Raw genomic sequence first — 24,047 nt, forward strand, 5'->3', positions numbered from 1 at the left:
ATACACTTCACAAAAAGCCATCAATATACAGATTAAAACCCTGGATGTATACGGGGATTCAGCTTTGGTCATCAATCAAACCAACGGGAAATGGTATACACCTCAGCCTCATCTGGTTCCTTACAGAGACGACACGAGAAGATTGTTAATTTTCTTTTGAAGAAAACCAATTTGCTGATGCTTTGTTTACCTTGTCTTCGATGATTAAGGTGCTATGCTGGAACTACGTACCCAGAATTGACGTATCTCGGTCAGAGACGAATGAAGAAAGCATTTGGTCAGAAAGTACGCCCTCGGGGGTCTCAAGTCAGTGAATTGGTACTCAAAATATTTCTTCCTCCCAACACAGATCACAGGGGCAAATGGACACCGAACTATGAGGGTCCATACGTGGTTAAAAGGATTTTCTATGGCGGAGTTTTGATGCTAACAACCATGGATGGCGAAGGATTCCCGTCCCCTATCAACTCAGAAGCAGTTAAAAAATACTTCGCATAAAATAGACCCGCTGGACGATAAAAAGAATAGTCGAGGCAAAAAAGGGGCATCCCGACGAACCAAAAAAAAAAAGAGAATAAAGAGGTTCGGGCAAAAATTAGGGATATAAAAAAAGAGTACACCCGGTGAGTCGAAAACCCAAAAGGGCGGCTCAGGCAAAAATGGGTATCCTGATGGATTGAAAACCCGAAAAGGGGGCGATCCAGGCAAAAGTTAGGGAATAAGCGAATGACTGTGATCTGAGTTCATCAGTGTTATATCACCATTTCATTCAATCCGGCAATCTTCGAAGGTTAAAGATCGACCAATCATCCACTTCAGAAAGCAAGATGAGCAGAGCGTCTTGAGGACATACGAGTCATAACAGAGTTGAAACTCAGTGGGACCCCGTATCCCCGTTGTCATTAGGATAGTTCTCTTTTTATAGCGATCACCTCTTTTCACGGATCAGCTTCCTGATACCCTCGCCTATTCCTGGCACAAATTTTCTCCCCATTAAGAGTCAAATAATTCAGTTAAAGAGCCTCTTTATCTTTCATTTATCAGTTTGTTTGCAAAAATGTCCGAATTTTTGATAAAATATATTGCATATGAACATAATGTGGCTTTTGCAGATGATTTGGACAGGAAAACATTTAAAATTGCTTTGAATGTGCTTAATCCCAAACGGTGAATTCAAACCGAGTAATTCCCCCGAGGCATACGTGTATTTTTGGTTGCAGGTCACAGGAACCGGATGCCAAGTCATGAATCCTCATCCCCAAGCGGTTGACAAAGTCTCTCCTCAGCAGAGCATATTCCCCAACAGAGTTGACAGTATCCAGACTGTCTATCCCCAGTATAGTTGACAGTATCCAGACTATATATCCCTAGTGGAGTTGACAGTGTCAGACTGTATCTTCCTAGCAACAGCGGAGTGGTTGCATAACCAACAGATGAGAGGGTGGCGTTCCCAGTGTTCATCTCATTCCTCAGCAAATTATTTTTAACAGATTTGTTAATCCCCAGCTTGAGGGCGATTAGCAAGTTCATATCCCCAGCAAAGGTCGTTTCCTATGACATTTCCCCAAGAAGTGTTTTCCCCACAAACTCTCCTCACAGAGCCTCGCCGAACAAAGTTTCCATAGTTGATACTCCCCCCGCAAGGTCAACTTTTCAAGCAGCCAATTTATCTTTGGTGGCTCATTGGTCTCGGCAGACGGATCATTCCCCACAGAGCATTCAAGGATTGATACAGCGATCTGTTCCCTACCGGAGTTTGCTTCCCCAAGCAGATTTCTTTTTACACCATGCATAACATTTGCATTTGCATGCATACCATATCAAGCATACACATAAGCTGATAAACAGGTTCTTCCAAACAGACTGAAGAATTACTTTACAACCAAGGTCATGAGATCCAGCCAGAGGATCAAGCGTGAGTGATCCAGCCTGAGGGTCGTTTTGAAGATTCAGCCTGAGAATCGTTTTCGAGTGATCTAGCGTGAGGGTCATTTTGAAGATTCAGCCTGAGAATCGTTTTCCAGTGATCCAGCCTGAGGGTCATTTTAAAGATTCAGCCTGAGAATCGTTTTCCAATGATCCAGCCTGAGGGTCATTTTGAAGATTCAGCCTGAGAATCGTTTTCCAGTGATCCAGCCTGAGTGTCATTTTGAAGATTCAGCCTGAGAATCGTGTTCCAGTGATCCGGCCTGAGGTTCATTTTGAAGATTCAACCTGAGAATCGTGTTCCAGTGATCCGGCCTGAGGTTCATTTTGAAGATTCAGCCTGAGAATCGTGTTCCAGTGATCCAGCCTGAGGGTCATTTTGAAGATTCAGCCTGAGAATCGTGTTCCAGTGATCCAGCCTGAGGGTCATTTCAAAGATTCAGCCTGAGAATCGTGTTCCAGTGATCCAGCCTGAGGGTCATTTCGAAGATTCAGCCTGAGAATCGTGTTCCAGTAAGCCAGCCTAAGGCTCAATTTGAAGATTCCCGAGTGAAGTCGCCTACAAGCTTTATTTCCCCAGCAAGCCCAAGTCTAATTGAGGAGTCGTTACAACATGTTCTAGCCCGAAGAATATGTACGAAGCCCAAAAGTGGAATATTCTCGAAGCTGCATATCTAATATGAAGGTTGGGTGTAGATTTCAAAAGAGGGTCAACCAGCGCATGCCTCAGATGCGGGATCCTAATGACGGGAATTTATCATCAAAACAATCCAGATCTAGCCAGAAGATCGAAGTAGATTCAGCCAGAGAATCGAAACAAAGAAGATCTAGCCAGAAGATCGAAAATCGCAACAATTCAGATCTAGCCAGAAGATCGAAGTAGATTCAGCCAGAGAATCAAAGGAAATAGATTCAGCCAGAGAATCGAAACGGAGGAGATCTAGCCAGAAGATCGAAGAAGATCTAGCCAGAAGATCAAAATCGTATCCAACCCGAGGATCAAAATTAATATCCAACCAGAGGACTAAATTGAGTATAGGTTCAGCCAGAGGATCGAAACTCCAGATTAAGCTAGAGGATCGGAAGAAAAATAAACAGCACGGTGTATTTCCGTGTTTTTGTGGTGTTCTCAGAGCGCAAATTTTCGGTTTGTCTTTGGTATTCAATCACAGCTCACCCCGTTTGTCTGATAAGCTGTTCGCTTTCATCCTACTCGGTTTAGCTGATGATTGAATAGGGGCAGCACCCCAAAATTTGCCCTTCTCATTCATGCATTCATTTAGCATTTCATATTGCATTTCATCATGTCAATCAGAATTAGATCCGAAAAAAAAAAAAAAAAGGAAAAAAAAAAAAAGAAAAAAAAAACGAAAAAGATAAAAAAAATTTACAAAGATAAATAAATAAATAAAAATAATAATAAAAAAATAAATAAAATATAATAAATTTTTTTGGACTTGGGTCTCTCTCATTTGAGCCCACAAAACCATGAAATTCAATTTATAAATACCAAGGCTTCACTTGAGAAAAAGGAAGAGAAGCAAAATACTCTGAGGTTTCCTTGGAACAAAACCCTGGACAAAACCTGAAGAGAAACCTGACAGAGAACTCAGAGCAGCCTCCAAACCCTGAAGGGCCTCACGGGTGCAACTCAATTTCAATCAAGCTCTCCAATCAGGTTTGCCCTATTCCCATTATTTTACGCCTTCAATTTGAATGTTTTAAATGTGTGATGTATTATGAATGGGTGAAACCTATGCCTTGAATGTTTAATCACATGATTTCTGAAGTGTATGGCACAGGGTTTGAGGTTTCTGAAACCATACTGTTATCCATGAAAAAAATGCTTATGGTGTTTCACTAACCCTTTTGTTGAGTTTTTGTGAGGGCTCACATGACTTTTGCAGGGATAACTTGCGTGGTTTCCCACTTTATTTGTGGGATAACCCCTGGAGGTTCATTCTGATTACCTGTACTGATCCACTTTCTTTGATGATGTTAGCTTGGAAGGATCTCAGGGTTTCCCATTCCTCTAATTGTTGTTACTTCGGATCTTTATCCGCGTGGTATTTTACATTTTTCCCGCATTTTACTGCTTTCCTAGCTGGAAGACCTCGATAGGAGGCAATGTTTTTGTGTTTACTTTATGCAGGTTCCTTTGTCCAGGGTTAAGAGCTATGAGGTCTTATCCTCATTACCCTTCTGCATGCGCGTTCCTACAATGCAAACAAAACCTTCATTGATTTTTCTTCTCCATAACACACGTTTACTCCTTCTACTACAGGCGAGTAAGTCTCCAAAGGTCGAGCATCCGCTAGATTGCGTAGTGACGTCGTTTGTCCAAAACCCAATCCACAACCCCGTAGTTAGCCGAACTACGGCTTGCTCTGATTCTCATTCCAGATGAGATACGTAGGAATAAGACACGATGTCTTAGCGAGCACACATCCCCCAACCCATAGGTCAGCCGAGCTACGAAGACTCTGATTCTCATATTTAGATGAGATACGTATGCAGTGGATGCGACATCCGCACGAGTCATTTTCATTTAACCCTTTTTTTTGGTAAACAGCACAAGATAAACTCACACCCTTTAGACAAGAACTACAAAAGTGGATCCCGTAGAGTACTACGGATGCGTAGGGGTACTAATACCTTCCCTTCGCATAACCGACTCCCGAACCCAAGATTTGGTTGCGAGACCCCGTCTTGTCCTTTCCTTTTTCAGGTTTACTTCGAGCGTTTCCTTTCCCTCCTTTGGGATGAATAACGCATGGTGGCGACTCTTCTATCTTTTTCTTTCGCCGGTTGTTTTTTTGCGCACTGTATTTTTCAGGTTGCGACACATCATATACACGGTTATACCAAAAGATATCGTCATTAGTGAGAGACATAAGTCTCGTAGACCACCATAGACATCCCTTGTTCTCCTTGAAAGCAAGGGTCTATGGCAAGTGTGAAATAAACCACTTGCACAACAGAGGAAAATAGCACACAATGGTACCACCACCCTTTACATTCATGGCACTGTACTTCTTTTCTTTCCTTGGGCTTATCATCTGACCTTGTTCTTCTTCTAACATTGTTAGATTTACTGATGTCAGATGAGATGTTCTTGACATTAGCCTTAGATCTTACATCCATATTTTTCAACAGTTTGTTGAGCTGTCTTCCCAACATTGCTACATCATTTGCAAGATCTTCATCATCATCCTGACCATTTTCCTCCTCTGTGTTTGACATGAATGCTAGGCTTTTGGTTTTCTTTTCAGATCCATCACAAATTCCCATCTCAAATGTTTGGAGGGAGCCAATTAGCTCATCAACTCTCATATTGGAGATGTCTTGAGACTCTTCTATGGGAGTCACCTTCATAGCAAATCTCTTAGGGAGTGACATGAGTATTTTTCTTACTAGTTTTTCATCTGACATTTTCTCTCCCATGGCTCCTGAGGCATTAGCAATTTCAAGGATACTCATATAAAATTCATGAATATTTTCATCTTCTTTCATCCTTAAATTTTCAAACATGGAGGTGAGAAGCTGTAGTCTAGACATCTTCACTCTAGAGGTGCCTTCATGATTGGTTTTGAGAATATCCCAAGCATCTTTAGTCACCTCACAGTTGTTTACCAATCTGAAGATATTCTTGTCTACTCCATTGATATGGCATTCAATGCTTTAGAATTTCCAAGGGCTAGATCATCTTCCTCCTTTGACCATTGTTCTTCAGGCTTCTTATCAGTAGTGGGTTCTCCTTCCTTAGTAATTACTGGATGTTCCCAGCCTGTTAACACAGCCTTCCAAGCCTAATTATCAAGAGATTTTAGGAAAGCTACCATTCAAGGTTTCCAATAGCACCAGAAAGTATTATCCCTAGATCTCACCCAGAACCAGAGCAAGATGCTTGCTCTGATACCAATTGATATTCTGGTATCAGATATGAGATGTCGAAGGTAATGTCACGACACTAATATCTGAATAAAACACACAGGATAAAGATAAAGAATAGTAATGCAAGAGACACAAGAAATTGTTAACCCAGTTCGGTGCAACTCACCTACGTCTGGGGGCTACCAAGCCAGGAAGGAAATCCACTAAATAGAATCAATTCAAAGACTCTGAGTACACTCCACAAGTTACAGTCTTTTTCACCTAATCTCTACCTGTGTGATTTCTACCTAAGAACTCTTAGATATGAGAACCCACTCACTCCCCCTCAATCAAACCTGTGATTTTAAACAACAATTACTTATGAAAAGAAGACACTCTTCAAATACACACACTTGATCTTCAATCAAGTAGACACACACTTGATCTTCAATCAAGTAGACACACACTTGATCTTCAATCAAGTAGACACACACTTGATCTTACTTAACAACTTCAATCAAGTAGACACACACTCATGCTTAAAAGTTTAGAGTGACAAATTACAACTCACAAATTAGACCAATTTAATCATCTATGGATGAATTGAATGGCTTACAAGTCACACGACCAAACAAGACACAAACCCTTATTCTCTCTCAATATTTCGCTCTGTATTGGTTGTGTATCAAATCAGGTTTTTCCATGTCCTATTTATAGAAGCATTCACCTGGGCTTGGACATATTGAAACCTCTAAAACTATTTTCCAATTAAATCTTCTCATGACAGTTGATTAGAACTCTTTAGAAAATAAGTAAATCTGGTTGTAATTAATGATTGAATGCGTTTGTAAATCAGATCTTCAAGCATACATAAATTTCCATTAAATACGCAATCACATAACACATAACATTCACCCTGACTGTTTTGTGTACAGATGTCATGGCATCGGGTCTGACATCCTAGAACAATCCTGCATAATTCCATTTTAAATATCCAGCAGGTAGATAATATCAGATGTCATGACATCGTGTATGACATCCTGAAACAATCCTGCATAATTATATTTTTAAACTCCAACAGGTACATAGATATCTTATGTTAAGACATCACATGCAACATCTTGTGAACACTCTTTGTATTACCAAAATTGCTGCCAACACTTAGAACCAACAACATCCATTTTCTCGTACACATCTGGGCCCTCAGACGGCTCAGAGTGATAAATGGTGTCATCAACTCTCGGCAAAGTATGCAGAACTAGAGGTGGCACAGTAAGGACCGGGATAGATGCTGGTAGAGAAGCAAATGTAGGGGCGAGACCCTGTGGAACAAAATTAGCGGGCATCCCGCAGGGAAACTCGGCTGGCATAGTAGACGGAGCAAAGTGAGCACTAGCAGCAGGCACGGTAGAGGAAGCAACCTCTGAAATGACCGTCCTTTATGGAGGAGTTGAAGGCATTGGAGAAGACTGGGTTTAGGCGGCCAAGAATGACTCCATTAGGCCAATCAATCTTGCCACTTCCTCCTTGAGTTCCCTGTTTACTTGCTCGAGGTGATCCATTAGCTTTGATGAGTTGGCTCTGGTATAGTACCGGTGCATCAGCTTGTCTTCGAAATAAATGAAGAACACGGAGTTAGACCACTAATCAAGAAGCTTGGAACAAAACCTGCTTATGCATATGATTCATGCAATGCTTATACATATGATTTTAATATTTTTTTTAATCAGAGGAACTTGTGGAGATCTCTTTGCAAATATTTGGAACTTTTAATCATTTAGACATATAATGGAATAATCATATCAATAATATCTGGAAAAAATTTTACACCAAAGAAGTACAGTCTTGGTAACCTAATACAATACAAGAGAGAAGGAAAATGAACATCCTATGGAACCCTAGAAACAATCGTCCAAAGCTCTCGAGACCGGAAGATAAGCTGCACGAAGCCTCTTCACCTCTCTCTCATAGGCTGCCTCCATATCCGCCTTCTCCTTGGCGAGTCGATCATATTTCCTATTCCAAAACTTGGATGACTGGGGAAGAAGAGAAGTAACCACATCATCAGGCTCATCGATAACCTGATGCTCTAGAAACTCTATCAAAGCATCCTTATCTCTAAGTTGCTGAAGTAGCTCCTCTCGCTCACGGACCCAAGCACGCGAACGGTCTTCATATCTCAACTCCTCTACTCCTTGGTTAGGGAGAGTTGAAGGCCCAACCATAACCATAGGTGTAGGTCTCGGATAGTCATAGGGCATGTGGTACTCAGAAGCTCTCTTCCTCACCCACGAGGTGTAGGGTTCCAAAGCAATACAATTCTTCGGACCAAGCTCTTTCCTTCCCTTCCTATGAATCTTGCGCCAAGCGTGAACCATCCTGCCCTTCAAGTTTTGGGGATCTTTACCCTATTGAAAGGAGACACCTTCTAACAAAATGTTATTAGGTTTATCCTTTAAGGGGAACCCAAGCTGACGACGTGCCAAAACAAGGTTGTAGTTAATTCGACCACATGTACCAAGAAGAGGCACATTGGAGAATTCACCTCAAGACTCAATAATCTGCACACCACCATGTAACACCCCAAAATTTGCCCTCCTCATTCATGCATTCATTTAGCATTTCATATTGCATTTCATCATGTCAATCAGAATTAGATCCGAAAAAAAAAAAAAAAAAAAAAAAAAAAGGAAAAAAAAAAAGAAAAAAAAAACGAAAAAAAAAAAATTACAAAAAAAATAAATAAATAAAAATAATAATAAATAAATAAATAAAATATAATAAAAAATTTTGGACTTGGGTCTCTCTCATTTGAGCCCACAAAACCATGAAATTTAGTCTATAAATACCAAGGCTTCACTTGAGAAAAAGGAAGAGAAGCAAAATACTCTGAGGTTTCCTTGGAACAAAACCCTGGACAAAACCTGAAGAGAAACCTAACAGAGAACTCAGAGCAGCCTCCAAACCCTGAAGGGCCTCACGGGTGCAACTCAATTTCAATCAAGCTCTCCAATCAGGTTTGCCCTATTCCCATTATTTTACGCCTTCATTTTGAATGTTTTAAATGTGTGATGTATTATGAATGGGTGAAACCTATGCCTTGAATGTTTAATCACATGATTTCTGAAGTGTATGCCACAGGATTTGAGGTTTCTGAAACCATACTGTTATCCATGAAAAAAATGCTTATGGTGTTTCACTAACCCTTTTGTTGAGTTTTTGTGAGGGCTCACATGACTTTTGCAGGGATAACTTGCGTGGTTTCCCACTTTATTTGTGGGATAACCCCTGGAGGTTCATTCCGATTACCTGTACTGATCCACTTTCTTTGATGATGTTAGCTTGGAAGGATCTCAGGGTTTCCCATTCCTCTAATTGCTGTTACTTCGGATCTTTATCCGCGTGGTACTTTTACATTTTTCCCGCATTTTACTTCTTTCCTAGCTGGAAGACCTCGATAGGAGGCAATGTTTTTGTGTTTACTTTATGCAGGTTCCTTTGTCCAGGGTTAAGAGCTATGAGGTCTTATCCTCATTACCCTTTTGCATGCGCGTTCCTACAATGCAAACAAACCCTTCATTGATTTTTCTTCTCCATAACACACGTTTACTCCTTCTACTACAGGCGAGTAAGTCTCCAAAGGTCGAGCATCCGGTAGATTGCGTAGTGACGTCGTTCGTCCAAAACCCAATCCACAACCCCGTAGTTAGCCGAACTACGGCTTGCTCTGATTCTCATTCCAGATGAGATACGTAGGCATAAGACGCGATGTCTTAGCGAGCACACATCCCCCAACCCATAGGTCAGCCGAGCTACGAAGACTCTGATTCTCATATTCAGATGAGATACGTATGTAGTGGATGCGACATCCGCGCGAGTCATTTTCATTTAACCCTTTTTTTTTGGTAAACAGCACAAGATAAACTCACACCCTTTAGACAAGAACTACAAAAGTGGATCCCGTAGAGTACTACGGATGCGTAGGGGTGCTAATACCTTCCCTTCGCATAACCGACTCCCGAACCCAAGATTTGGTTGCGAGACCCCGTCTTGTCCTTTCCTTTTTCAGGTTTACTTCGAGCGTTTCCTTTCCCTCCTTTGGGATGAATAACGCATGGTGGCGACTCTTCTATCTTTTTCTTTCGCCGGTTGTTTTTTTGCGCACTGTATTTTTCAGGTTGCGACACATCATATACACGGTTATACCAAAAGATATCGTCATTAGTGAGAGACATAAGTCTCGTAGACCACCATAGACATCCCTTGTTCTCCTTGAAAGCAAGGGTCTATGGCAAGTGTGAAATAAACCACTTGCACAACAGAGGAAAATAGCACACAATGGTACCACCACCCTTTGCATTCCTCATATGCAAAGAGAAATAACTGTCACCCAACAGAGTAGGAACGAGATTAAGAGTAGAGAAAATCCTAATAGCGTTCACATCCACAAAATTGTCGATGTTATGGAATAACACTAGCCCATAGATTAGAAGTACAAATATGGCTTTAAAGGCGTCCTCACTCATGGCCTTCCCAAACATAGTAGCTTGAGCGATGAGGAAATCAGATGGGAGACCTTGAATTCCACCTTTGGTAGTCATATGAGCACCAATAATAGATTCATCTATATGCAACAGATCAGCAATCTCCTGGGAAGAAGGAACTCTCTCCAAGCCACTTAACGACAACTGATCTAGGATAGGTATACCCACAAGATAGGAATACTCCTCAAGTGTAGGCAAAAGCTGGAAATCCAGAAAAGTGAAGCAACGGTATAGAGGATCATAGAACTGCACCAACACACTCATCAGACCTTCATCCACCTGAGTAGCAAGAATAGACAGAAGCTTCCCACGGCGAGCTTTGAACTCCAAGGGATCTAATACATAGGATGTCAAACTCCTTAACTCTTTCATGTCGAGTTGTCTGAAACTGTACTTCTTCGTATTCCTTCTTTGCTTATCCATGTTTGAAATATTTGCAAATACACCTCTCAAGTTCCTTGAAAATTTTCTCATTGTTGATGATATGGATGTGTATGAAGGGATGAATGCATGGATGCAAAAATCACACTCAAGGATCAAGCAAGTCACACCATACAAAGGTCACGGGATGGATCAAGTCATCCTTAATATCAATCATCCATTTTGGTGGATTATGGTTTACACCTTATCAACACCCAAGTTCCATTGATATTAAGGATATACAAGAACGGATCAACCGCGAATCAAAGGTTTGTTGCAAGTCACGAGCATGGAGTCTTGGTTAAGAACCACCCAAATGGAGTGTACTATGGTTAAACCTGACAATCATGTTCTAAAAGTGGTTCCTATAGTCATCATCCCATCTTTAGGATATTATCGGATAAACGACTACTCGTATTCCAAAAATATTCTCAAGAGAGACTCTTATGAGTGTAGTATCGTGTAAGAATCGTATCAAATTTTACACTTGAACGAACTTCGCACTACGTCCTAAAATGGGCCAAGATGGGCTAGGTAATCTAAGGTCCTTGGCTTCTAAGGCATATATTGGAAAGAGTAATGCCTAACCACGACTACTCGTGTGACATTATTGATCCCAACATAACCTCCACCAAGTGAATGGGCTTAAAAGTCAACTCGATAAGGAATAACTCCACACAAGTCAACAAGACTATGCCATTCTCCTATCATAAGTGCACTCGAGTTCGGGTATAGAACTCATCTCACAAAAGACCACCAAGCACATAAGCAATTGATATATCAAGCAATTCATACATTATAAACAATACAATCATCCCAAATTTGCACAAAAAGTATGTCACAAATAAATATAAACATACAATACAACAAAGTAAAAAAGTAGGCTAAACCCACTAGGCAAATTGATTCCCACCAGAGTCGCCACTTTTCTGTAGCGGGGTATTCGTTACCTTTAGATTTATTGACTAAATCAAAACTAAACCATACAATTCGATTTGGGTAGAAAGGAAAGGATAGAAAGCGAACAAAAACCGAGAAGTTTTATCAAATCAAAAACTAATAAAAATGTCAGAGATCTGGGTAAGGGGGTTGGTTATGCAATGGGAAGGGTTTAAGCACCCAAAACATCCTTAGTACTCTAAGGGAGCCCTTTTTACAAATGTTGTAAGGTAGGTTGGTATTTGTGAGAATATTTGTGCAAACATGATTGGGGAGATGAGAAAAGAATATACAAATTATTTACAATTTTATGTTTGTGTTTGAATGGATAATAAGCATGGAAGACTTATAGTCCAACACTAACGATACAGGTGGGTATTATATCAACCTCTATGATAACTCAAACATAATAGCTAAAGTTTATGTAAAGCTTTGGCAAAAGTGGCCATTGGAACCACAAAAGGGGTTTGAAGTGAGTTGTATTTACAAATGAAATGTATTCACAAAAATAAGGTCAAAGTTGACTTAAAGTTCAATTCAAAAGAGTTTGAAAAATCAAAGGCATAGTGCCTAGGTTTCTAATTTTTGAAAGCAATGTTAATGTTTGCACAAAAAGTTTGGCTTGGGTTAGAGTGGAGAGAAGAAGAGAAGGGCTAGGTCCTAAACATGCAAAGATGAGGGAAGAGAAATAAAACCACTTGGAGTTCCCTTCTTGAGATCATAAAGATGATCCAAGTTGCTACTTTCCTTTGGACTTAGCAAGCAATAAGCAATTAACTCAAACAATCAAGCAAGTATTCAATCAAGCTCCTAGGAATCTTCCAATTGGATTTGTCTCTCTCATTTTGGATGCTCATGACAATGGTCCTTCTAAGTAGCTCAGGTTTGGTATCCCTATCACAAGAACACACAAATCAAAAAGTTCCACAATGCAATAAAAAGAATGGACAAGAGTGAGTTTAGAATTAGGGTCCTTTCAATTCATCCTTCAAGATTAAGCATTCTAAAGGAATGAGGCCTAGTTGCTCTTCAACATATTTAGCATTCTAAAGGCATGAGGCCTAGTTGCTCTTGAAACTCCATTTAGCATAGGTAAGGTCCTAAATCTAAGTCCTTTCTCCATTTGCATTGGGCTCACACAAAGAAAACAAAAAAAGCACAAGGCCATAGTTTATACACAATAATGTGCTCAAGTGAGCAAAAGGCAAATGGCATAAACATAAACATGAGCTCAAGTGAGCAAAGGGCACAGACAAATGAGTTAATGAGCAAGAAATTAAATTGCATTAAAGTAAATTGCAAGAATTAAATGCTTGAATTAAAAGTTAGTAATTAGTAGTTAGTGTTAGTGTGCCATAAGGCAATTTAGCTCTATGTTAAGCAATCGTAAGTGGACTAATGTAGTAGTCACACCTATCTTAGGCCGGTCAATAAAACTATAGGCAAACAAACACAAGTTAGAGATCATGACTAGTAAGCCAAGCTCCTACAACTTGCCATGCCAAAAGAAAAGAAGAATGACCTTGTATGGATTTAGGTTTTTTGCTTGACCAAGAAGCAACTTATCTTTAATGCAAAGCAATTCACTTGATCTTTGATCAAGATGAATTTGATTTGGATCAAAGAAGGTTAAGCCTCTCATATGTCAAGGCTAACCACCAATCATTAACTCATTGGTCAAAATAAAAAGGAGAAGAAGAAGATGGAAATGGAATGTACATAATTGAAGATGGAAATGGAATGTACACATTGATCAAACATGAATGGAATCAATATCAATCAATGGTAAACAAAAGTGAGATGAAGCTTAGAAGTCTAGAAATAACAAAAATATTTTTGGTATTTTTTTGGAATTAAAATAATACTTGAAATAAAATGAACAAAAAAAGGTCAAACTTTAAATCCAATTCAAATCAACTTGGAAAAGTCCAATTGGATCATCATAAGTCTAACATAGTCAAACAAGGTTTGACAAAAAATTTCATCATTTTTTGAAAACAGAAACTAATTTTAAACAATTAAAAATGAAGAAAAATAACATAATTGGACTAACATCTCAAATAAATCTGAAATCAATTAAGAGATTGATGAGAATATTTTTCATAGATCCGTCATCATCCAAAGATGTTAAATAAATATTTTTGGCATTTTCGAATATTGAAAAGTATTTTAAATAAATTAAAAATAACCAGAAAAGAAATAATTCACAAAAAGTATTAAATGGAATCACAAAAATAATTAAAAATTATTTTCATAAATTAGAATTCAAAAGAAAAGTTTTGCAATTGGTCCCATATTTTTGAGATTCCAAATAAAGAAGTTATGAATTTTTAAAAATAATTGGAATAAAAGAAAATTAAAACAGAAATAAAAAATTACAAAAATCCTGAGGAGTCAGATCATGGCTCATTAATTGACGTGGCACATCAAACAGTCAGGAAGCGCGCGCATGGTACACTTCAGTCAACAGCATCACATGTGAGATTTAAAAGAGTCAAAACAATGCATGGGTAAGATTAGATCCCAAGAGCCAGATCCAAGGGCTGAAACTCATCCACGTGGGGACGATGGGGGAAACCACCGTCTTCTCCGGTAAACCTCACTATTTCCGGCCAGAGTTGCAGGTTTCACAACCTAAACCAAAACTCACGATCCATACATCATTCGAAAGCTGGGGTGATGTTCATCACCCCTGTAACCTTAATTTTTACTCAAGATCCCTATAGAGAAAGAAATCTGAGATAGAAAAATGAGGTATTCAATCTGAACTTGCTCAATTCACAAAATTAAAAGCACAAAACAATTGCCTCTCACATGAGGACTTCAGAGGTACCAACCAAACCAAGCAATGAACTATAATAAGGGAGATTCGAAGGAAAACAGTTGGAGAATTAACCTTTGAAGTGCAGCTTTTCAGTGCTTGATCCAATCCAAATCTTCAATACAGCTTGATCTTGAAGTAACAAGGAAGCAAGGCTAAGGAATTGTAAGTCAAAGATCAACCAATGAAGTTGAAGTTTGAGCTTGAAAAATGAAGAGAAAAATCAGAATTCCTTTAATGGAGGGTTGGGGCTTCAGTTGTGCAGAGCTTCAGGTACCTTTAGGTTGAGATTTGAAGTGAGCGAAGCATTCTATTTATAGCCAAGGCTGATGCAAGCAAGGAGAAAACTCGTGTGTGCATGAGCTTAGGTCCTCCATGCATGGGCATGTACAGGCGCATGTGAGGCCCAAAACCACTTGAAATTGAGTGTTGATGAAAAATGAATGAAGTTTGGACGTGCATTTGGCAAGGCAATGTAGTATGCAAGAAGATTTCACAAGTTATGCATAATTGAACCTAAAACTTCACCTCTTCGAAAATGCCATTTGCAAAATTGAAACATAGGCATGTGGGTAATGGTTGGAAAGGTCTTGACATAAGGAAAAAATTTATGTTGATCAAAAGTTCATTTGGAGTTGAGAAAATATTAAAAAATGGCCCTGAAGTTCAAGGTACAAAACATGTATATGGAAATTTTGCTAAAATGAACCAACTTCAACCCCTTATGTTTCAATGATTCAAGCCTCACATGACAAAACCTCCAACATAAACGTTGTAAATCTTTTCAATAAAATCAATTTGGACTTATATTTTGCATCATTTGGATTTTTGATGAGAGAGTTATGGGCACTTGAAGTTGGACTTTTTCACATTTCAATGACTTTGGTCCAAAGTGACCTATAATGTTTTGTATTATCACATGTGTGAAATTCTAGTTATCAGACTTTGGATGTCACACTGGTTGTTATGACATCCAATTCTGCACAGACAGGGATTATGCAGAACTTAATAGTAAGTGCAGTAAATAACACAAGTAATTGTTCACCCAGTTCAGTCCAACATGACCTACATCTGGGGGCTACCAAGCCAGGGAGGAAATCCACTATTAGTAGTATCAATTCAAAGCTAAACTCACCCGTTTACAACTTATCACTTAATCCCTACCCAATGCAATTTCAATCTTAACCTAAGATCAGAGTTCCTACTCACTCCCCCTCAATCACCTCAGTGATATTAAAGACACTTTGAAGTCACACTTCAAAAACAACTCTTGATTATGCTTCACAGCTTAAATCAAGATACACAGCACTCACGCTTAAAAGCTTTGAGTGACACAACACTTACAACTCAATGAACACCCTATGCCAAAGCAATCATCTACTTGATAATGGCTTGGCTTACAAGATACGTCTAATACAAGACTCACAAAATACAGCAGTGAAGTATGATGGACACACTAACTCTTCACGCTTCAAAATCCCCGAAACTGAATAAAGGAATGCCTTCCTTTTTATATTGCAGCACCTGGGCTTTTGCACCTATATTTTCCTGAATTTTAGGTCACACATGTTCCCTCAAATTCAACATTTAGGTTGCTAACAAATAGGCTATTTGTTAGGTTCATTGAATGTAGCTTGGTTGTTGATTTCCTGGATTTTCTCTCAGCTGTTGAATCTCTAAAGAATAGTGTAAGACCCCAATTTTGGGCCCTAAGATCCCTCCATGGCCCATATCATTCATATCATAACATCAAGGATCATTGCATGGCCTAGTTTCCTTCCTAGTGGGTAGATTGCCTTGTGGTTTGTTTCTTGATCACCAAGCATACTTTGCATTTGTATATCTTTGCTTTCATATGTTTATTATTCAAAAAAGTACAAAAATATTGTCAGTCTAACCTTGTTGCTTGCAGTGGAAGCAATCATCAGCAATTAGGTCAAAGTCAGTCATTGATCAGTCAAAGCAATGGATGGTGGCCATTCTTGCAGAATTTGGGCACCACGATTAATAATCAAGAGTTCATACATCTTGAGACATCATTTGAAGACAAGTTCTCAAAGAATTAGGGCTTGGAAATCATCAGAAGAAGTCCAGTCACTCAAAACCCTAGAAAAGTCAACAGACAGTCAAACTTGGTCAACTGTTGATTTAATCAAGATTTGATGGATAGAATTGATTTGAAGAAGTTCATTCATGCTTGTACAAGCCTCATCTATCATGTTCAACCCCATCATGGAAGAAAATCAAGTCAAATCAAAAATTTTCCAGAAATAGCAAGTGGACCTGTAATTTCAACTGCCAAAAATGGAAACTTCTTGATCTTAAACTTACATCATGATACAAGCTCCAAATGAATTTTTGCCCAACATGAAAGTTGAAGATCTTGTCTTCCCATTTTCAAAAAGTCCAAGAACATCAAAATCCCATGTGTGGTTGTCAAGATATGATCAAATCATTCTCACTAATTTTTGAACTTCAACAAGCCATATCTCTCAAACCATAAGGCCAAATTTGGTGGGGTTTTTTCCTACACACCACATTTTTCATCCTCTTTCCAAAAATATAAATTTCATGACCTAAAACCTTGCCAATCAAAATGGCATTTTTGGACCAATTCCTTTAAAATTCAAAGTTTGACCAAACTTTGACTTTTTGATTTATGGACTTTTTCATCATTTTGCCAATTGGGAAATGTTTTAAACCATATTTGAAACTTGTTCCAATTCCAAAACCATCATCATACCATCATTCCATCATCATTTTGGATCAAAATTCAAAATTGGCAAAAGGTGCAAATAGAAGTACACAAACAAAACACATACAGCATTTTTCTGTACCACCAAAAACAGCAAATATACTGTCCTTTTTGCAGCCTGTAGCAGCCCAATTTCTCAGCAAATACACCTCCACTTCCACTTTGTCCATAATTAGCAACTTTTGCAAATGAAGGCATTTACACTAAGTCAGCTTAGCACATGGTTAAATGAGGATTAACAGATGATATTTAAGCCATTCTTCTGCATTTCCAACCCTAGTTTTTTTCAGCCTACCACACAGAAAAAAGAGATTTCTCTCATTTGCACTTTGGCTCAAGTATACTTTTCTGCCAAACCCTTGCAAACCCTCGAATAACCTTGATTCCTCCATCACTTAAACATCATTTGGGATTGTTTTTGCACACCATTTCTCAGCTGTAACCCTCTTTCAAGCTCTGCATTTTCAAAGTATCTCCAATGGCAACTTGAGATTTGAGAAGTTTTCGAGCAAGTCTGAGCTGAACAAGCTTCAACATCCTTCAACATAAAGCATAAGAGCCATCTGTTTGAACTCATATCATCAAAAGCATCACTGTTTCACAACTTACTTCAAAAACAAGTGCTTTAGTTGCCTAAGTTCTTTGAACTTGATTGCTTGCTTTGCTTTATAGCATTTGCTTTGAGGTATAAATACTTCTTCTTCATGTAGTCTGGAGACCCGGTCTGTTATTTGACCGGGCAAACTGTCTGAAGTCCTCCTTAAGAGGCAATGCCTGTGTTTGTTTATATTTTGTCCTAAGCAGGAAAAGTCCTTCAAGTAAGGCAATTGGTGGAAGGTAGGGATAAGTAATCTATCCCCCACTATTCAGTGTGTCCTCTCTTTGCTCCCAGTACCTGGTTGAAGCAATGAGATAAATACCCAAGATCTAATCGAGTCAATAATGTGGAGAGAGTTCCTACTTTCTGAACTCCCACACTTTCTTTGATGCTCTCTCTGATTTGAGATTGAAGCAATGAGGCACACCCCTCATCTCCTATTCATCTGCTTCACCTGAGTCCCTCAATGGCCAGGTTAAGAGCGACCTTTACCTGTTACAGTGGACTGTTAAAGTCAAACCCTCTTGTGTGAGCCCCCACTGTTTGGCTATAGAGTGTGCTGTTTGATATTCATTGATTGATTGATTGCTTCATGTACACTTGCTTGCCTGTATGCTATGCATTTATCATCCTCATCAATTGCCATTAATGCATGATCATCTCATCTGTTTTGTGATGCTATCATTGTTGTTTGTCCATTGAGGACAATTGTAAGTCCATTGCTTTGGCATTTGCTCCTGTGATATGGAAGGATAGAGTGTAAGACCTCATTGGTCACTCATATCTTCTGTTTATTTGTGTGTATGTGAGGATACAGTTATAAGTCCCTGTAAGTTGGCATCTGCTTTCCTGTGATCATAGTTTGTTCATCTGTTTGTGAGAGAGGTTGCAATTATAAGTCCCTGTAAGTTGGCATTTGCATACCTGTGATCATATTGTTGCTCTTGTTCTTGTATGTGAGGATCCATTGTAAGTCCCTGTGATGTGGCATTGGATTTCCTGTGAGCATACTGTGGAGTTAACCTAAGTCCAGATAGATTGGCAGTTAACTTCCATGTTTCATTCTTGTTTTTCTTTTGAGGAGATTGGTGTAAGTCCATTGAGTGGCATCTGATATCCTGTTCTGTTTTAGGAGACTGGTGTAAATCCATTTATTGGTATCCGGTATCCGCTTTTTATTTCTTGGCCTGTAGAGATCGGTGTAAGTCCATTGAGTGGCTTCTGATATCCCATCTTGTTTTAGGAGATTGGTATAAGACCATTGATTGGCATCCGATATCCGCTTTTACTTGCTTTGCTTGTTTATTATTACTAATTGCCATTCCGAAGGACACACTTGAATCATCTGTCATATGATTTCAAGAAGTGAACCTTCTAAGAAGTTTTACTATCCATCCCTCATCCATTCATCATTCATTACGTCTTAGAACCTTTTCACACTATACCTTTTAAATTTTGACATAAGTGTTGTGCAAACATCTTCATGTTTTTCTAACTAAAAACCTGGACTCAAGTCCTTGACCTTTTTCCAAACTTCATTTCATAATACTTATTTGAATTGATCTTAATCATATTTTGACCTCATTTTCATAATCATAATCAGTAATTCCACTCATTCACTTGTTTTGGCTTTGTCCATTAATCTTTTCATACATGAGCTATAGGTTTGATTTATCTTAGTGGTTGATGTTAATCTCACCTTCTGTCTTTAGTGATTGAATTGTAAGTCTTCCTCGCCTATTATAGGGTTAACCCCTCTCTGGCCAGTTGAAGCTGTTCTCACATGGTGGACGTTGTTGTTTGTATAAGGTTGAGTTTTCTCCCGTGGATAACGTAAGACCTGGGGTTTGTGTTTGAAATTGAACCTAACCCACTTTTGGAAATCTTTTAGCCGAACTACGGCGTTCTGATCCTTACCTTTGATGGAAGGTACGTAGGCAACGGGTTCATCCGTTCGAACCCAATAACCCAATAAAACTTGTATATTCTGTTCTCACCATCCCAATCATGTTTGCACAATCTTTTTGTCATAATAAATAATAATCTTTTACAACAAGTGTGAAAAGGGCTCCCTAGGAGTACCTAGGACGTAGTGGGTGCCTAACACCTTCCCATTGCGTAATTTACCCCTTACCCAGACTCTCTGATCTTTTTATTAGTTTTCTACGTGTAAAACTTCTTAGGCTTTTGTTCGCTTTTTAGCCAATCCTTTGGATAAATAAAAGTGCGGTGGCGACTCGAAATTTTCATGTATCTCATAGCTTATGATTCAATCGATAGATCATATAGCGACGAATACACCGCTACAGAAAAGTGGCGACTCTGCTGGGGATCGAACCCAGAATCTCTGGTTGTATTGCCTACTTTTCACCCTTGTTGTGATATATATTATTATTCTTTATCTGACATATTTTTGTACAATTTGGGATGAATGTATTGATTGTAATATGTGAATTGCTTGATATACATTTGCTATGTGCTTTGGTGATCTGTGAGATGAGTTCTATACCCGAACTCGAGTGCTCTCTAGGATAGGAGAATGGCATAGTCTTGTTGACTGGTGTGGAGTATTCCTTAGCCAGTTGACTTGCGAGTCCATTCACTTGGTGGAGGTCATGTTGAACTAATAATGTCACACAAGTTATTTGTGGTTAGGCATTATTCTTTCAATCATGTTCCGCAGAAGCCAAGGACCTTAGTTTACCAAACCCATCTTGGCCTATTTTTAGGACCGTAGTGCGGAGGTCGTTCAGATGTCAGTTCTGATACGATTGTCACGCGATACTACACTCATAAGAGTTTCTCTTGAGAATATTCTTGGAATACGAGTATTCGTTCCTCCGAAAATATTCGAAAGATGGAACGATGATTATGGGAACCTCTGATAGAACATGTCTGGCAGGTTTAAACCCTAGTACACTCCCTTTGGGTGGTTCTTAACCGAGACTCCATGCTCGTGACTCTCAACAAACCCGTGATTCGTGGTTGAGTCGTTCAAGCATTGTTAATATCAATGGATCCCGGATCAGGTGTAAAACCTAAATCCATCAAAGCGGCTGGTTGATATTAGGAATGTCTGAACCGGTTCATGTACCGTTAATATCAATGGAACTTGGGTGTCGATAAGGTGAAAACCTAAATCCACCAAAATGGATGATTGATATTAGGGATACATAGAGCTTTCCCATGACCTTTGTTTGGTGTGCTTTGCTTGATCCTTGAGTGTGCTTGTTGCATTCATGCATTCACGCATTCATCCGCATTCATGTCATCAAAAGAGAAATTTTCAAGGAACTTAAAGGGTTATTTGCAAAATTTTCAGACATGGAAAGACCAAAAAGGCATACAAAGAAGTACAGCTTTAAGCAGCCTGATGTAAAAGAGTTAAGGAATCTGACATCATATGTACTAGATCCCTTAGGTTTCAAGGCTCGATATGGGAAGCTTCTGCCGTTGCTGACTACTCAAGTGGACGAGGGATTGATGAGCACTCTGGCTCAGTTCTATGATCCGCTCTATCATTGCTTCTTATTTCCGGACTTCCAGTTATTGCCGACTTTGGAAGAATACTCTCACCTTATTGGGATTCCTATTCTGGATCAAGTGCCGTTCAGTGGCTTAGAGAGTATTCCATCTGCTCGAGAGATTTCCAGCTTGTTGCACATAGATGAAGATCTGATTAGAGCTAATCTGACTACCAAAGGCGGAATTCAGGGTTTTCCTTCCGAGTTCCTTATTGCTCAAGCCACTTTCTATGGGAAGGCCATGAGTGAGGATGCCTTTGAGGCTCTATTTGTATTGCTTATCTATGGATTGGTGCTGTTTCCCAACTTCGACAAGTTCGTCGACATGAATGCCATTAGGATCTTTTCAGTTCTTAATCCGGTTCCGACCTTGTTGGGTGATGCGTATGTCTCCTTGCACCTGAGGAATATGAAGAATGGAGGAGTCATTGTCTGCTGTCTACCCCTGCTGTACAAGTGGTTTATTTCGCACTTGCCGCAGACAGTCGCTTTCAAGGAGAACAAGGGATGTCTACGGTGGTCTCAGAGACTCATGTCTCTCACCAATGATGATATCACCTGGTATGATCGCGTGTATGATACCGTTCAGATCATCAATTCTTGTGGTGAATTCCCCAATGTGCCTCTTCTTGGTACATGTGGTGGGATTACCTACAATCCTACGCTTGCACGTCGTCAGCTTGGGTTCCCCCTAAAGGATAAACCCCATAACATTCTGTTAGAAGGTGTGTTCTTTCAGGAGGGTAAAGATCCCCAAGGCCTGAAAGCCAGATTTGTCCGCGCTTGGCGCAATATTCGCATAAAAGTAGGAATGAATTGGGTCCAAAGAACTGCATTGCTTTGGAGCCATATACCTCTTGGGTCAGACAGAGGGCTGCTACCTACCTGATGCCGTATGATCATCCAAGACCTACACTGTTGGATGTGGCTGGGCCTTCAACCCTCCCTACCCAACGTGTAGAGGAGTTGAGAGAAGAAGACCTTTCGCGTGCCTGGATCCGCGAGAGAGAGGAATTGCTGCAGCAGCTCAAGGAGAAGGATGATATGATTGAATTTCTCGAGCACCGAGTGATCGACGATCCGAACGACACTTGGACTTCTCTGCTTCCTCAGTCATCCAAATTCTGGAAAAGGAAGTATGATCAACTTGCAAAGGAGAAAGCTGATATGGAGGCCGCCTATGAGAGAGAGATCAAGAAGTTGTACACTTCTCGTCTTCCAGCATCCCGAGCTAATAGGGATCCATAGGATGTTATTTACCTTTTCTCTTTGTAATGTTTAAAAGAATGCTGTACTTCTTTGACCTAATATTTTGAATGAAAATATTTTCCATGAGCAATCAAAATGTTTAAATATTCGAAATATTGCAAATGTACCCTAAGGATTCCTTGAAAATCAAAACATTTGCACAAGCATTTCATGCATCATTCTTGCATAAACAGGTACCCATCTTTTTCTGGTCTTCCGGTTCTAACTCCTGTTCTTCATTTATTTTGAAGACAAGCTGACTCACCGGTATTATACAAGGGTCAACTCTGCAAGGATTATGGAGCAGTTGGAACAAGAGAACCAGAGCTTGAGGGATGAAGTCGCCAGACTTGGCGCTCTGATGGAGCAACTTCTTGCTGCCCAGAATCAGCCTGCTCCTCAACAGCCAGCAACTCCGGTTCAGCGGACGGTTATATCTGAGATAGCTACTACATCGGTGCCTGTTAGTGCCCAGCAGCCAAATGCCATGCCTCCCGGTTTTCCTTGGGGGATGCCTCCTGGCTTCATGCCTGATCGGCCAGCTCCTACATTCGCTCAAATGCCGGCATCTAGCCCGGTCCCTATACCAGTACCTCCTGTCGTGCATACCATGCCGAGGGTAGACGACACCATTTATCACTCTGAAGCGTCTGAGGGCTCAGATGTACATGAGAAAATGGATGCAATGAACGATCAATTCCTTGAGCTGAGAAAGGAATTGAGAACTCTTAGAGGCAAAGATCTCTTCGGCAAGTCAGCAGCCGAACTTTGTCTAGTTCCCGGTGTGAAGATACCAGTCAAATTCAAGGTCCCAGACTTTGAAAAGTATAAGGGGAACACTTGTCCTTTGGCACACTTGGTTATGTATGCCAGAAAGATGTCCACGCAGACCGACAACGATCAACTCTTGATCCACTACTTTCAAGACAGTTTGTCTGGTGCTGCTCTCCGCTGGTACATGAGTTTGGACAGTGCCAACATCCGCTCTTTCAATGATCTTGGCGAAGCTTTCGTCAAGCAATATAAATACAACGTTGACATGGCGCCTGACAGAGATCAACTCAGATCTATGTCACAAAAGGACAAAGAGACGTTCAAGGAGTACGCCCAGAGATGGCGTGAGCTGGCAGCTCAAATTACTCCACCATTAGAAGAGAAAGAGATGACCAAGATCTTTCTGAAGACTCTTGGGTCATTTTACTATGAGAGAATGGTGGCCAGCGCTCCCTCTGATTTCACCGAGATGGTGAACATGGGGATGCGTCTTGAAGAAGGTGTCCGCGAAGGACGGTTAACAAAAGATGATAGCTCTTCCTCTAAGCGATATGGAGCGTTTAAGAGGAAAGAAGGCGAAGCGCATGCTGTGCAGTCTCAGCCCAAGCATCGAAGACCCTCTGTT

This window comes from Lathyrus oleraceus, chromosome 2 (genome assembly GCF_024323335.1).
Source record: "Lathyrus oleraceus cultivar Zhongwan6 chromosome 2, CAAS_Psat_ZW6_1.0, whole genome shotgun sequence".
In the NCBI taxonomy this organism is placed as follows: Eukaryota; Viridiplantae; Streptophyta; class Magnoliopsida; order Fabales; family Fabaceae; genus Lathyrus; species Lathyrus oleraceus.